Source organism: Aotus nancymaae, unplaced genomic scaffold, assembly GCF_030222135.1.
Source record: "Aotus nancymaae isolate 86718 unplaced genomic scaffold, 86718_ANA_hifiasm-v0.15.2.pri h1tg000031l, whole genome shotgun sequence".
NCBI lineage: Eukaryota > Metazoa > Chordata > Mammalia > Primates > Aotidae > Aotus > Aotus nancymaae.
In genome coordinates, this window is record NW_026988444.1 from 3,745,694 (window position 1) to 3,760,551 (window position 14,858).

A 14,858-nucleotide genomic window follows, 5' to 3' on the forward strand; every position below is an offset into this window, starting at 1 on the left:
GAATTCGACATGCACCATCTCATCACAGTGAGTGCTACGGAGGGTGCAATGCAGTGCTGTGCAGCTCAGGAGCGGAGACGGGGATGTGGATGGTCTGGGTGGGGGTGTCTTCTAGGTCTCGGCAGTGGCCCTTCTCTGGGCCTGCTCGGATGGGAGGGCTGAGGCAGCAGAGGCCATGCTGGGTTTTGTAGATGTGTCTTGAGTCCAGGGCTTGCCTGAATTTCTACGGCTGTTTCCAAGTGCAGGGTACTCTGGGTTGGGTGGCAGACCCTCCCCCCATCCCCACATCAGAGCTGGTGCAGATGCATGGTCCACACAGGAGCCCGGCCCACCTTGTGACTTGGCACTCAACGTGGGAGGCTGGCTGTGTGCACCGGACGCTGACCCTCCTGCCCAGGTGCTGGTGAGGGCAGAGCATGCATCCTGTGGAGGTGGGGATGCTGGGAGCCTCGTGCTCCACTGTCCCATCAGAGTTTATTTACCAAACACAAATTCAAAGGCAATTATTAAGATCCTCAAGAAAGTGACCACAGAGCTGTGGCCGCCATGTGCAGGGCCCCTTCTGAACATGGGCACTGAATAGCTGAGTGGTCGCCCGCCCAGGCAGCTGGCCCTGTGGCTGAGGCCTGGACCCAGCCCCAAGGAACTCAAGCCATTTGGGTGGCTGGAGTGTGCTCAGGTCTTGAACCTGGAGAGGTGACTGCCGAGGCCCCCCCACCGAGGTAAGCTTTTGCCGCTGGCCTGCAGCAAGGCCTCCAGCAAATAAGCAACTTCTCTGAAATACCCGGGTTTACCTACTGGACCGTTTTATTTTGCTGTTCTGTCCTTTTATTACCTTTACAAAAACCACTTTTGCAAAACTGTAGAGACTACAAATTCTAGAATGAAGGCGGGGGTTGGGGATTGAGTAGATTGCCCACGTGTCCACAGATCTTCATGCTCTTCTACATCTGCTGGGAGTGAGACAAGCTTGGGGGCTGCTACCCTGGGCATCAGATATTTCTGTGGCAGAGGAGCCCTCCTGCTAACCCTGCTGTATTTAAAAGCCCCAAGAAAGAGCAGTCTCAAGGAGAGTCCAGCTGGGGCCTGGGACCTGCATTTATCACAAAGCTGCCTCAAAGAAAACGCCTGGGGCGCACCTCGCTCCAGGAGGAGAATGGCCAAGGGCCGCAGCAGAGTGGATGGGAAACACCTGTCCTCCGGCCGCGGGCTGGCCAGGCATTGTTCTGTATTTGCGTGTTTTCCTTTCAGTTCATTCAAACTCAATATAGTGGTGAAATTAAGTACATCATCAACCTAAAGCTACCAAACCAAATACATAAATGGAAGGATTTGAAAACTCTGTAAAAGCTGGGGTGAGGCTGGCCTCGGGCCAGCTGGGCTGCCTGGACAATGGAGGCAGTGTGAGTGCGAGGGCCGAGGCGGGAGGGCGAGTTTCCACCCCGGGGTGGCCTGGGGATCTGATCCAGCCTGAGGAAGGGCTCGGGTGGAGCCCCGAGGTGGCTGGAGGGCTGCCGGGGTTGGGGGGGCTCTAACCTGCAGACGTGAGCCCCCAAAGCCGGCTGTCGTCAGGTGGGCCACGGGGGGAGCCGAGCTGTGTGGGAAGCAGGGGCAGCAGGATCCGGAGAGGGAAGGTGTGGAAATTTGACACAAATGCAAATGTTTTACCTTCTAAATCACCTTGGGTCTTGCAGTTGAAATTCTTCCTGAACTTCCCACCCCAAATGTCTCATGGAGGGGGAGTCTGGGCAGCTTCTCGCTTTCCAAAGTCACAAGTCATAATTCTTTCTTCCCGCTGCAGCCGGCGCAGGCTGAGTTCTGAATGTGCTGCTGAGATGGTGTGAAAATCTCCGAGAGTATCTGGGGGACCTTCCACCTCCACCCCCGCCCAAACCTCGCAGAGACTGGGGGGACTCTCCAGGGTGGTTCCGTGTAGGGTTCTGCGTTTGCAAGGAATCCTGTTAGCCAGGAGGGCCCAGGGCTCCTGTGCCCTCAGATGTGATTCACTGACCACCTTCAGCCTAAAATGACTTGAGAGCCCGAGGCCAGGTAGCACATTGACTCAGGCCACACTGAGCGCCCGTCTGCCCTCTGCTCGATGCTTGTGCACGCTGGTCACTGTGGCATCCCAGGAGCCGGCCTCCTGCTGCTGCCGGGTGTCCCAGATGCCTGGACACTCCTGGTGGACTCAGGGAATGGGACACGTGACCCTGCTCGGCACCCACAGCCACCCCTGGACTCAGGAGCCAGAACCACCCAGAGGCACTCGGGTCCCATCCAGCCTGTCTCCTGGTTCCTTCTTGGTTCCCAAGCCCCTTAGTGTCCCAAGGCAGCTGCAGGAAGGCGCTGCCCGAAGGCCACATCGCTTCCCAGGGTTGCAGCAACAAATTACCACACACCCAGTGGCTTAAAGCAACACTCATTTACTCTCTGAGCAGGAGTCCACAGGGAATCCTTCTGGGAGCTCTGAGGGGAAAATACAGTTCTTTGTCTTTTCTGGCTTCTGCAGACGCCCTGTGTTCCTTCATCTGTGGCCCCCCCACCGCTCCCCGGCTCCATCACTCCAGCCTCGTGTCTGTGGCCACGTCACCGACTGCAGGGCTACGGTGGGCTGTGTGGCTGCCTCCAAAGACATTCTTGCCCTAATCCCCGGACCCTGTGACTGTAACCTCATATGGCAAAAGGATGTCTTAGTCCAGTGGTCCAAACCTTTTTGGCATAGGGGACCAGTTTCCTGGAAGACAATCTTACCACAGACTCAATGGGAGGGGGGATGTTTTGGGATGAAACTGTTCCACCTCAGATCATCAGGCATTAGATTCTCATAAGGAGCAGGCAACCCAGATCCCGTGCACGTGCAGTGCCCAGGAGGGTTCACGCTCCAATAAGAATCCAATGATCTGACAGGAGGCAGAGCTCAGGCAGCACAGGCACTAATGCTCGCTCATCCGCCCTCACAGGGTTCCCAACAGGCCATGGCCGGGGGTTTGGGGACCCCCCGAGTCTGTTCTGGCTGCTGTAACAAAACGCTGTAGATCGAGTGGCTTAGAATCAACAGAAAGTATTTCTCACAGTTCTGGAGCCTGGCAAGTCCAAGATCAAGGCACTGGCAGATGCGGTGTCTGGAGGGGACCCCAATTCTGGCTTGCAGGCTAGTTACCTTCTCCTTGTGCCTTCGCATGGTGTAAGTGCCAGCGCAGGCTCTGGGGCCCCGTAATGAGGCTCTAATCGCATCCACGGGACTTCACACTGTGACTTCATCACCTCCCAGAGTCCTGGCTCCTGACTCATCACATGGGGAGTTACGTTTCAACACGTGCATTCTGGAAGGACACAGACAGTCAGATCACAGCAAGGGGCTTTGCAGATGTAGTTGAGTCAAGGGTTTTGGGATGGGGAGAGGATCCTGCAGGGGCCCTAGAGGCTGGGAATGGCAGGGAAAGGCATTCTCCTTCAAACCTTCATGAGGATCCAGGCTTGCCGGCAACTTGATTTTATCCTAGAGAGACTGATTTTTCATTTCTGAGCTTCAGACTGTGAGAAAATAAATTCCTGTTGTTTTGAGCTGCTAAATTGTGGTGATTGTTACAGCAGCGAGAGGAAACGGAAGCAGGTGGCCTCAGCACTCCACGTAGGAGGAACTTAGGGAGGCCGCTGAGGTTTTGACTCGAGGCTACCTGTACTTGCAGACGATTTTCACTGAGAATGGACGTGATTTAGGGTGCAGGGCTGTGCGTGTGTGAGACACAGATTCAGGGCTAATGCCCTCCCCAGCACGACTGCCAACACCCACCCCAGACGTCTGCATTTTCCTGCCAAGGCTTCTATTAAATAATAGCAATTGCTGAAAAGTCTCAATCTTTATCTTGGCTCTAACTCCACATCTATCTAGATTTTTGGAAACTTTATTTCTTTAAAAATTTACTTGTTCTTTTTATTAGTTATACATGCAGAGAATTTAAAGGCAAAACGGCAGCCCTTCCACAGGTCTGTCATACAGCTCCTCTTTCCGGGGGCAAACGCTTTGAGTCTTTCAGCCAATTATTTTCATATTTGCCTGGAATATCTTAGAATAACATGCTCCTGTTGCCACTTCTGATTTTTCACCTTGGGTATTGTCTGCTGGATTCCCCCAGGGCAGGCTCCAGTTCTCTCTTCACCCTGGCCCACATTCTGTCCTCTGCTCGCTCTCTGTCTCTCGCTACTCCCTTGCTTCCTTCTTTCCTCTTTCTTTCTTTTTTCTTTCTTTCCTTTCTCCTTTCTTCCTTTTCTTCTCTCTCTCTCTTTTCTTTCTCTCTCTCTGCCTCCCTTCCCCTTCCTTCTCTCTCCTCCCCTTCCTTCCCTTCCCCTTCCTCCCCTCCCCTTCCCTCCCTTCCCCTCCCTTCCCCTCCCTTCCCCTCCCTTCCCCTCCCTTCCCCTCCCTTCCCTCCCTTCCCCTCCATTCCCCTCCCTTCCCCTCCCTTCCCCTCCCTTCCCCTCCCTTCCCCTCCCATCCCTTCCCCTCCCTTCCCCTCCCCTCCCCTCCTCTCCCTTCCCTTCCACTCCCCTCCCTTCCCCTCCCCTCTCGCAGTTTTGCTCTTGTTGCCCAGGCTGGACTGCAATGGCACAATTTCCACTCACTGTAACCTTCGCCATCCGGGTTAAAGTGATTCTCCTGCCTCAGCCTCCTGAGTAGCTGGGATTATAGACGTGAGCCACCATGTCCGGCTAATTTTGGTATTTTTGGTAGAGATGGGATTTCCAGGCTGGTCTCAAGCTCCTGACCTCAGATGGTCTGCCTGCCTTGGCCCTGCAAAGTGCTAGGATTACAGGCATGAGCCACTGTGCCTGGCTGGTTTCTGGCTTCTGAGGTTGTGGTTGAGAAGCCCTAGCATCTTCCTGGTTCCAATCCATTGTGAAACCTCCTTGTTTTTCTCTGGATACTTGTAGGAGCTTGTATTTGCACCTGGGTCGTGAATTGTCACAGGAGGAGTCTCTGAGTGAGTCTCCCTGCACGACCCCCACAGGGGATCGCTGGGCCCTTTGATGCAGGAAGAAGTTTCGGCTTTTCTTCCAGTATTGTCTTTCCTCTAACTTGCTGCCCCACTTGTGTTCTGTATCAGAGCTTTCCTCAAGACTGTGGTGCTCTTCGGCTGCGTGCTCTCACCTAAGAGAGAGATGTGAAAAAACATGGATAAGCTGTGTGTGTGCGCATGTGCATACGTGTGTGTGTGTGCGCGTGTGTGCGTGCGCCCATGTGTGTGTGTGCGTGCATGTGTGTGCGCACGTGTGTATATGTGTGTGTGCACGCGCATGTGTGTGTGCACGCATGTGTGTGTTGGGGTGGGGGTAAAGTTGCCAGATTTAACAACAAAAATTATCGAGAGCCCAGTTAGATTTGGAAAACTTTTTTAGTATAAGTATGTTCCAAATATTACATGGGACATACTTATACTAAAAAATGATTTGTTGTTGATCTGAAATCCACATTTTTCTGGGTCCTGTATTTGACCCAGGTGCTGCTCAGTTGCTTCAGGGTGGGGTGTTGGAGCAGCGCCTGGGCTGGGCTGGAGGGCAGCTGATGTAGCCACATCTTTAGGTCTGTCTTTATTGGAGGGCAAGTCTGACGCAGCCCTGGGGGCCCGCTGGGTTGGAGGTGTGGGTCTGTGCACAGTGTGTGTAAGATCTGTTTACTCTGCTGTCTTCAGCACGGCCCCCTCGCCCTCTCCACTGACCCTCAGTGTCACCCTCCAGGCAATGACACAGCTGGTCTTCTGCTGGGCCACAGGCAGGGGACAGAGAGAGCCCAAAGCATCTTATGCAGGCCTGTGACCGCCCCTCTGCGCGCGGCCCCTTTCCTGCCCTCCAGAGGCAGTGGAGCCACCCGCGCCTGAGCTCCCAGGCCTCCCCCAGGTAGCTGGGCTGCCTCTGGGCTGTGGCGTTGCTGGCTGAGGAGTCAGCATTCTCAGATCTGCTGGGAGTTCCACTTGCTCAAGGCTGGTGGCTGCAGCCTCTCCTGGTGGCTCTCTTTGTCTTTCTGGCTTGATGCCATTAAAGGTCACCTGCTGCTCCCTGCACTGGGCTTCTGGAGCAGGTGATTAAATGCCTTTGTTTTCTGCAGGAGCCCACCCGGTTTCATTCCTCCTCCCAGAGTGTGTTTCGTCAGCTGCATCTCTGAACAGCAGTAACCACGGCCGTCCGTCATGTCATGGCTGTCGGGGCACTTCCCTCAGCCACCCTGGAGGCACAACCCAGGTCCCAGTTTTTAGGCGAGAAAAGTGGCTTCCATGAGTCAGTGGCTTCAGTCTCACCCTGAGGTCCCACAGCGAGGGAGTGGGTGCGGGGCCCCTGCACTTGACCTCTGCCCTGCGGCCTCTCTGGGGTCTCTGTTAGTTCCCTCTGGTTGGGGCAGTTGGCCTTCCTCAGTTTCTGCTCGCACAGCTGGGCGGGCCTGCCCGGTGCCCGTTTTGTGGCTTGCCTGCTGGGGCAGGTGGTGGAGCGTGAGCACTCACTTAACCTACTAGAAAGGGGTCCCTGGAGGCGGGCGCCTCAGGGAGTGGGGAGGGCCAAGGGCTGTGCCCACCTTCACCTCCTGCCACCCCAGGCCCTTCTCTGGCACTGCCTGCTGGGGTGGCATCAGCCCAGAGGATTCCGGAAGGTCTCGCCACTTGGCTGCCCTCCTTTGGCTGTTTTTTCATCTTGATTTCTTTCGGGAGGCGTCTAGATACTTTTACTTTTTAAATAAGCTTTGTAGCTTCTCACTCTTTAAACACCACAAAATGGGCGGCATTATTGAAATAGAAAAACCTTTCCAGACCATGGCTTTCCTGTGCACAATGGAGGAGGCTGACTTTGAAAATGGAGAAGGCGATCTTCATGTTGTGCACACTTCGTGTAAACAAACTGAACACTCTGCATCAGCCCGAGTGCCTCTCTGCTCTCCTTTGTGTCTAACGCTGACAGTTTTGTGGACAAGCTAAGTCTTTACAATTCTGAAGTACGCACACCCCTCCCTCGTGTAAAATTTAATCACGTCTTATTGCATCGGGCATTAACACTCATAGTTTATTGGGGAGTTTTCTCTGGCGCTTGCTGAGCATGGGGTTGTGAAGTGATGCTGGGGTGGATGGGAGGAGGTGATATTAAAGTCCAGACACTATGCAGGTACCAAATATTCCCCCAAATTCCGAGGGACACACCCACTCCCAGCCTCGAGGTTCCCATCTGGAGGGCCTCACCTCCCAAGGTAACAGCTTCATTTTCCCAGCTTGAAGAATGAGGTGTGGGACTCGGAGCTGGCCTTTCCTGTCCCTCCCGCTGTGGGAGGCATCCCGGAGCTGTGTTCGAGCTGCCCTGGAGCTCCTGTGGCCAAATTGTGCATGACCCTGTGGGGCAGGACACCCCTGAGGGGCCACCTGCAGCTGGCTGGCAGATGGTTCCACACTCCACTGTCATCAGCACCTCTCAGAGGAGGGCTGGGCCCTGGGAGGGGCTCTCGCGGGGAGCAGGGACACTGGCATACTGTGGGGAACGAACAGTGAAGTGGCTGCATCTGCAATGTCAGATGGCCTTCCAGAACCTCTGAAAGAGTGGCCAGGACCCCCACCTGGTGTCCAGGGTCAGTGGTGAGGGCAGGCCTGGTGTCCAGGAGTGAGAGACGTGGGCAGAGAGCCCTCAGTGAGATCCCGTGTTCTCTTGTATTCGAGCAAGACCCCAGGCTGTGGTGTGGAGGCCGGTGAAGCTGGCAGGTGCTTCCGTCTGGAGCTGGGAGGCAGGGGGCCCCTCCGAGGGTTGGGAGTATGGTGACCCTATCTGGAGCTGGGCAGCCCTTGAACCCTGGCCCTTCTGGGCTTAGAGGATACCTTGGCTGCCTCAGGACTGGCCTCAGCTACTCTTCTGGCTGTACTGGGAGTGAGGCAGGCTTGGAGGGACTGGCTCAGGAGCCCTGCCTGATGTTCTATGATCACCTTGGAGACAGTCCCCTCGGCCAGGTTGGTGGCCACCTTGTGTGGGTGTTGGGTGCCAGGCACTCAACTCCACTGGGTGGCAGAGAGGACACAGCTTCTAGGTCCAGATAGCTGTGCGCAGGTGTGGGGGGATAGAATGGCGGCCCTGAGAGGGATGTGTCCAGAACATGAGAATGTGACCCCATGGACAAAAGCGTCTATGCAGATAAAACTAAGTATCTTATGATCATCTTGGATGAAGGTGAACCCTAAATCCAGTGACAAATGTCCTTGTAAGAGACAGAAGAGGATAGACACAGATGTGAGGAGAGGGCAACGTGAAGACAATGCCGGGCGTGGGAAGGACGGGGACACAGCCAGGAGTGCTGACAGCCCCCAGGAGCCGGAAGAGGCGAGGAGGACCCTCCCCAGAGCGTCTGGAGGGAGCATGGCCTGCTGCGAATTGGACCTTTGAACTTCAGAATAGGGGGGAAGATTTTGTTGTTTTAAGCCATTAAATAACAAAACAGACAAGAAAAATTCAGGGAGTTGCCACGTGGATGCCATGTGGTGGCTGTGCTGGTGGTAGGGAGCCTGTGCATTTGCGTATATGCGTATATGTGTGTGCACACATGTGGATGTGCGTGCACATGTGTCTAGGTGTGTGTACATGTATATGTCTGTGCGGGCAGGCAGGGGATTCAGGTTCCAGGGTGCCTGGGTGATTTTTGGGAGGGCAGAGTCTCCTGGCTGGCCTTGGTTTTGGAAGCTTGGCTTCAGCTGCAGTTAGGATGTCCTGGAGCAGGGGGTGGCCGTGGCAGGAGATGGACAATGGACTCTGGCCCACGACCCATAGCCTACCCACATTTCCTCCGCCACCATTCTCGGAACATCCGGGATCCTCAACCACAGCTCATGGCCACGGGATCCCAGAAGTCACCCAGGAGCCTGTTCAGCCTTGTTCCATGGGAGGCTGAGCAGAGCAGCTCAGGATTCTCACATCCCATGTGACCCACGTGCAGGTGAGGGTTGAGGGTGTGGTTGGGGTACAGATGCTGGTTCTCCAGAGGGCAGAGATGGACAGGAGAAGGTGAATGTGTCCCCTCTGCTTAATGCCTGACTGGGGCTCCGCCATTCAGTCTCCAAGAAGGAGCCCCTGACGTGGGGCTGGGACCACTGGAGAAACCCAGCCCAGCGATAGGCAGTTCAGGTCACCAGACCCTGAGGGAACAGAGGGAGGACAACTCTGCTGAGCAGGGGCTGCCCAGTGCCCAGGGCCTCGGAGTGCCCCTCCACGACCGCAGAGCTGGGGTCAGCCTTCCTGGCTGCTTGGCCACAGGTGACAGCTAGGCAGCCACCTCTCCCGTCACTGTCCTCGTTGATCATCTATCTCTGTATTCATCTTCCTCTAACATTGGTCTGTCCTGGCTTTTTTTTGTTGTTCTGGTTCCCAGGCCTGCAGGTCCCATGTCTGAGCTGGCTCAGTTGGGTTTTCTGCTCAGGGTCTCCCAAGACTGAACTTCTGGGGCGGAGAGCTCTGGGCAGAAGTAGCTTTCCAGCTCATTCAGAGTGCGGCCGACTTCCAGTCTTTGTGGCAGGAGGATGGAGGTCCCCACCCTGGTGGCTGTCGGCTGGGGCCTGGCCTTGACCCTGGGGCCGCTTGTGTTCCTCCGCAGGCCACACTTCCCCAGTTCCTCCTGCCCTCCGGGTTCTCTGGCTCTCCGGCTGCTGCGTCTTTCACACTGACCCTCTTGTCTTCCTCTTCCGCTTCCGAGGGCTCGTGTTCCGAGGATTCAAATGGCCTGTGCTCTTGCCTGGATGGTTGGGGGAGGCCCGCTGTTCTACTGACTCACAGACACCCAGCCCCGCCTTGTGCCAAACCCTGCACCTTCGGGTCTGGAGCTGCTCCCATCCCACCGTGGCTGCTGGCTCAGGGCATCGAAGGTGCTGGAGGCGCCTGGTGAGGGATGATGTCACCGCAAGGCCAGGTGGGCGGGGACTGCCTTCCTTTTGTCTGCCACATACTTTGCTCACTCTTTCACGTTCAGCTTTTCTGAGTTTTTTGTTTGTTTTGTTTTAGGGCAGGAGTCAGCAATGTTTTCTGTAAAGGGACAGATAGTAAATATTCTAGGCTTTGTGAGCCATTCGGTCCTCGTCACACGTACTCAGCTCTGCTGTGTTGTGAGAAAGCCGCAGTGGTTACGGCTGTGTTCCAGTGAAGCTTTACTTACACAAGCGGGAGGTCAGGCTGGATTTGGACCAAAGGCAGTTTGCTGAGCCTTGTCTGTTTAAGGTCTGTAGTTTTTATTTTTATTTATTATTATTATGTTTTGGGGACAGAGTCTTGCTCTTGTTGCCTAGGTTGGAGTGCAATGGTGTGATCTCAGCTCACTGCAACCTCTGCCTTCCTGGTTCCAGTGATTCTCCTGCCTCAGCCCTCGGAGTAGCTGGGATTACAGGCACCCACCACCACGCCTGGCTAATTTTTGTATTTTTACTAGATACAGGGTTTCACCGTGTTGGCCAGGCTAGTCTCAAACTCCTGATCTCAGGTGATCCGCCCACCTCAGCCTCCCAAAGTGCTGGGATTACAGGTATGAGCCACCGTGCCCAGCAGGGGCTGTAAGTTTTAAATCACAGTGCTGAGTTTCAAAAAGGCTGAATCTGAGTGATTTTTTTTTTTTTAAGTTTAGTGTGGCAGATTAAAGATGGCCTCAAAGTCTCTGACATTCCTTCTATCAGGAGGTGGGGTCAACTCCCACTCCCCACAAATCTGGAAAGGTTCTATGGCTAAAAAAAATTGGCTTTATTGAGATATAATTCACATACACATGTCTAAGCTGATATCTCGTACAACTTAGCCTGCTGTGGTCTGAATGTTTGTGTGTCCCCAGATTCATATGTTGAAAACCTAATCACCAAGGTAATGGTGTTAGGGGTGGAGCTTTGGGAGGTGATTAGGTGAATGGGGCTAGCACCCCTTTAAAGAGGCCCCAGAGAGCTATTCTTCTTCCTCTTTTCCACCGTGTGGGGACGCAGCTAGAGGGGGCCACATATGACCCAGAAAGTGGGCCCCCAGCAGCCACTGAATCTGCCAGTGCCTTGACTTCGGACTTCCCAGAACTGTAAGAAATAAATTTCTGTTGTTTTCAAAGCTATCCAGTTGTTGGTATTTTGGTATAGCAGCTTGAACAGACTAAGGTGCACCCCTTTAAATAATACAACTAAGTGTTTGTTGCATATTCACAGAGTTGTGCAGCCATCATCACAGTTCATTTTCGAGCATTTTGATCCTGAGTTACCACCTCCTCAGCTTCACCCTTCCCCGCAGACCTGAGCAACCACGGATTTACCGTCTCCATAGGTTTTCCTATTTTGAACCTTTTCTATGAATGGAATTATGTCATATACAGCCTTCTGTGTCTGGCTTTTTCCACTTAGTATAACGTGTTCAAGGTTCATCCACGTTGCAGCATATATCAATACTTCATTCTTTTTTACGGTGGAATAATACTCCATTGTATGGATAGACCACATTTGGTTCATCCATTTGTCAGTTGATAAACGCCTGGATTTCTGGAAATCCTTGTGGGCGTGAAGTGGTATTTCCTTGTGGTTTTGATTCGTGTTTCCCTGACGACAAGTGATACTGAGTATCTCTCATGTGCTTATGGGTCATTTGTAACTCTTGTTTGGAGAAATGTCTATTTAATATTCTCAACCCGTTTTAAAATTGGATTATTTGTCTTTTTATTATTGAGTTAGAAGACTTCTTTATGTATTCTGAATGCAAGTCTTTTATCAGACATATTATTTATAAGTATTTCTTTAATTTGCTGAGTTATTTTTACTTTCTCGATAGTGTCCTTTGAAGCACAGAAGGTATCAATTTTGATGATATGAGGGAGAAAACAGCAATTTCACAATCAAGTATGAACTTAGCTGTAAGTTTTTTGTAGATGCACGTTAAGTGAGGAAGTTCTCTTCTGTTTTCCAGTTTGTTAAGTGTTTTTTAAATCGTGAAAATGTGTTAAATATTGTCAAAAGCTTTTTCTACATCCATTGAGAATATCATATAACTTTTGTTTCTTATTTTATTGATATGATGTATTATATTCATTTATTTTCAGATGTTGAACCAAGCTTGCATTCTTGGGACAAATCCCACTTGGCCATGGGTGTATGTATAATTCTTTTTATATGCTGCAGATTCAGTTTGCTAGTATGTTGCTGAGAAATTTTTGTTTATATTCATATGAGATATTGGTCTGTAGTTTTCTTGTAATATCTTTTCTGGTTTTGGCATCGGGGTAATAGTGACCTCATAAAATGAGTTAAGAAGTATTCCTGCCTTTTCTATTTTTTTGGAAGAGTCGTGAAGAATTAATATTAATTTTTATTTTTTTGAGACAGAGTCTTGTTCTGTCACCAGGTGCCAGGCTGGAGTGCAGTGGTGCAATCTCAGCTCACTGCAACCTCCACCTCCCGGGTTCAAGCAATTCTCCTGCCTCAACCTCCCAGGTAGCTGGGACTACAGGCACACGCCACCACACCCAGCTAATTTTTTTTGTATTTTTAGTAGAGACAGGGTTTCACCATGTTGGCCAGGATGGTCTCGATCTCTTGACCTCATGATCCGCCTGCCTCGGCCTCCCAAAGTGCTGGGATTACAGGCTTGAGCCACCGTGCCTGGCCTAATTTTTTTAAATGTTTGACAGAATTCAATGGTAAAGCTTGGGTGGGCCTGGACTTTTCTTTCTGCGTAATTTTTGGATTCATATAGTATTTACCAGTTCAATCTCTTCACTTGATATGTCTAGTTAAAGGTTGGTCAGTATTGTTGACATGTTCAAGGAACCAGCTTTGGGATTTCATTGATTTTCTGCATTGGTTTTCTGTTCCCTGTTCCTCTTATTTCTGGTCTGATCTTTATTATTTCCTTCCTTCTGCTTGTTTTCAGTTGGGTTGGCTCTTATTTTTCTTTTGCAAGTGGGAGGGTAGATTATTGATTTGAGATCTTTGTTCTTTTGTGATCTAGCATTTATCGCTAGACATTTCCCTCTAAGCACTGCTTTAGCTGCCTCCTGTAAGTTTTGGTATCATACTTATAAGTTTTTGTTTCATTCACGTCAAAGTATTTTCTAGTTTCCCTTGTGATTTTTCCTTTGACCCATTGGTTATTTAGGAGTGCATTGTTTATTTTCTTCCGTTGGTTTCCTCCAGAGCATCGGAGCCTTTCCTGACTGTGGAGTAACTTTTTTCTTTTAAAAGATAAATGTGGCAGATTAAAGATGGCCACGACTTCTTTGACAGTCCTCTTTTCAAGAGTTGGGGTCTATGGCTCCCTTCCCTTGGAATTTAGACAGGCCCTGTGACTGTCTTGATCAGCGGAACACAGGGGACTTGATACTGCATGACTTCCAAGGCTGGAATGGAAGAAGCTTTGGTGCTTTTGCTTGGGTATCTTGCTGCTCACTTGAAAGGGGATGAGGGTAGGCAGCATTAGGTGAGAAGCCCAACTACCTGGAGGCCACAATTCTATGATGAATCCAAGCTAGCCACAGCAAGAAGCCACTTGAAGAGAGGGAGAGGGAGGAAGGGAGAGACAGAGAGAGAGGAGAGAGAGAGAGATCCTAGCTATTCCGTTCTTACCATCCCAGTTGCTAGGATCACTAGACTGGCAATAAAAGAAGTCACCTTGGTAATCTCTCTCACATCAAAGCTCTTGCTTCATCTAAACATCCATTCAGCTACAGGACTGGGAGACTCATCAGGAAAGAATTGTGTTGTTGGAGGTTTAGGAAGGACTGATGTAAACCAGTAAACTGTTTCCCCAGAATCCTGCAGGATTTCATGGAATTAAATACCTTCATAGACTCAGAAGGTTCAAATGAACAGATAAACAGTTCATCACACATACTTGATGGGATTATGGTTAGCTTCTTTTAAAAATGCACCAAATCTACAGAAGTTACTGAGAATCCCAGAGGATTCCATGTCAAGAAGAATCAGGGCCCACACATGTGGGGCCAGTTGAGCTGTCCCTGCTATCTCCTATTTCATCAGAATGAGGCTGCCGACATGGTAGGGTAGAGAAAAGCTTTCCTCTCTGTGCCTGCCCTGACTCCTGACATACAGAATTGTGAGCAGAAATAAAATGGCTTTTATATTGCTAAGTTTTAGGGTGGTTTGTTACCCAGCAAATAGAGACTGGAACAGTGTATTTGTCCCATTTATATTTATTGTTATAATTATCAATTCACTTCAATTTCAGGTGCTTCAGTTTCTTCATGTTTAAAATGGCAATAAGACTATTAATTCAATTTAAGAATTAGGTAAGATAATATATATACAGTACTTACATATATGTTTATATGTTTTATGTAAACATATTTATATAAATATATATGCTTTATATATTTATATAAATACATATGTATATAAATACATGTTTATATATATAAATATTTATATATTTGTTTATATGTATATAAATATATATATACATATATATGTATATATAAAAACATATATGTATATTTATATATAAATATATAGTATATATATGTATATATGTATATATACTATGTATAAATATATAGTATATATACGTATATACATATATATACTATATATTTATACATAGTATATATATGTATATACGTATATATACTATGTATAAATATATAGTATATATAAATATACGTATATAAATATATACGTATATTTATATATAATTTATATATTTATGTATATAAATATATATATACACATATATAAGGCACTTAAAAATTAACTAGATGAAAAAGATACCTACATGTCTATATTTTTACCTGTTTGCTTTTATTTACTTGAGGATATGAGACAGTTTTTGTCTCATCTTTTACTTCTTGCCGTGAGCGTTTTGAAGTGCTCTCTTTATCTGCTTTTTTT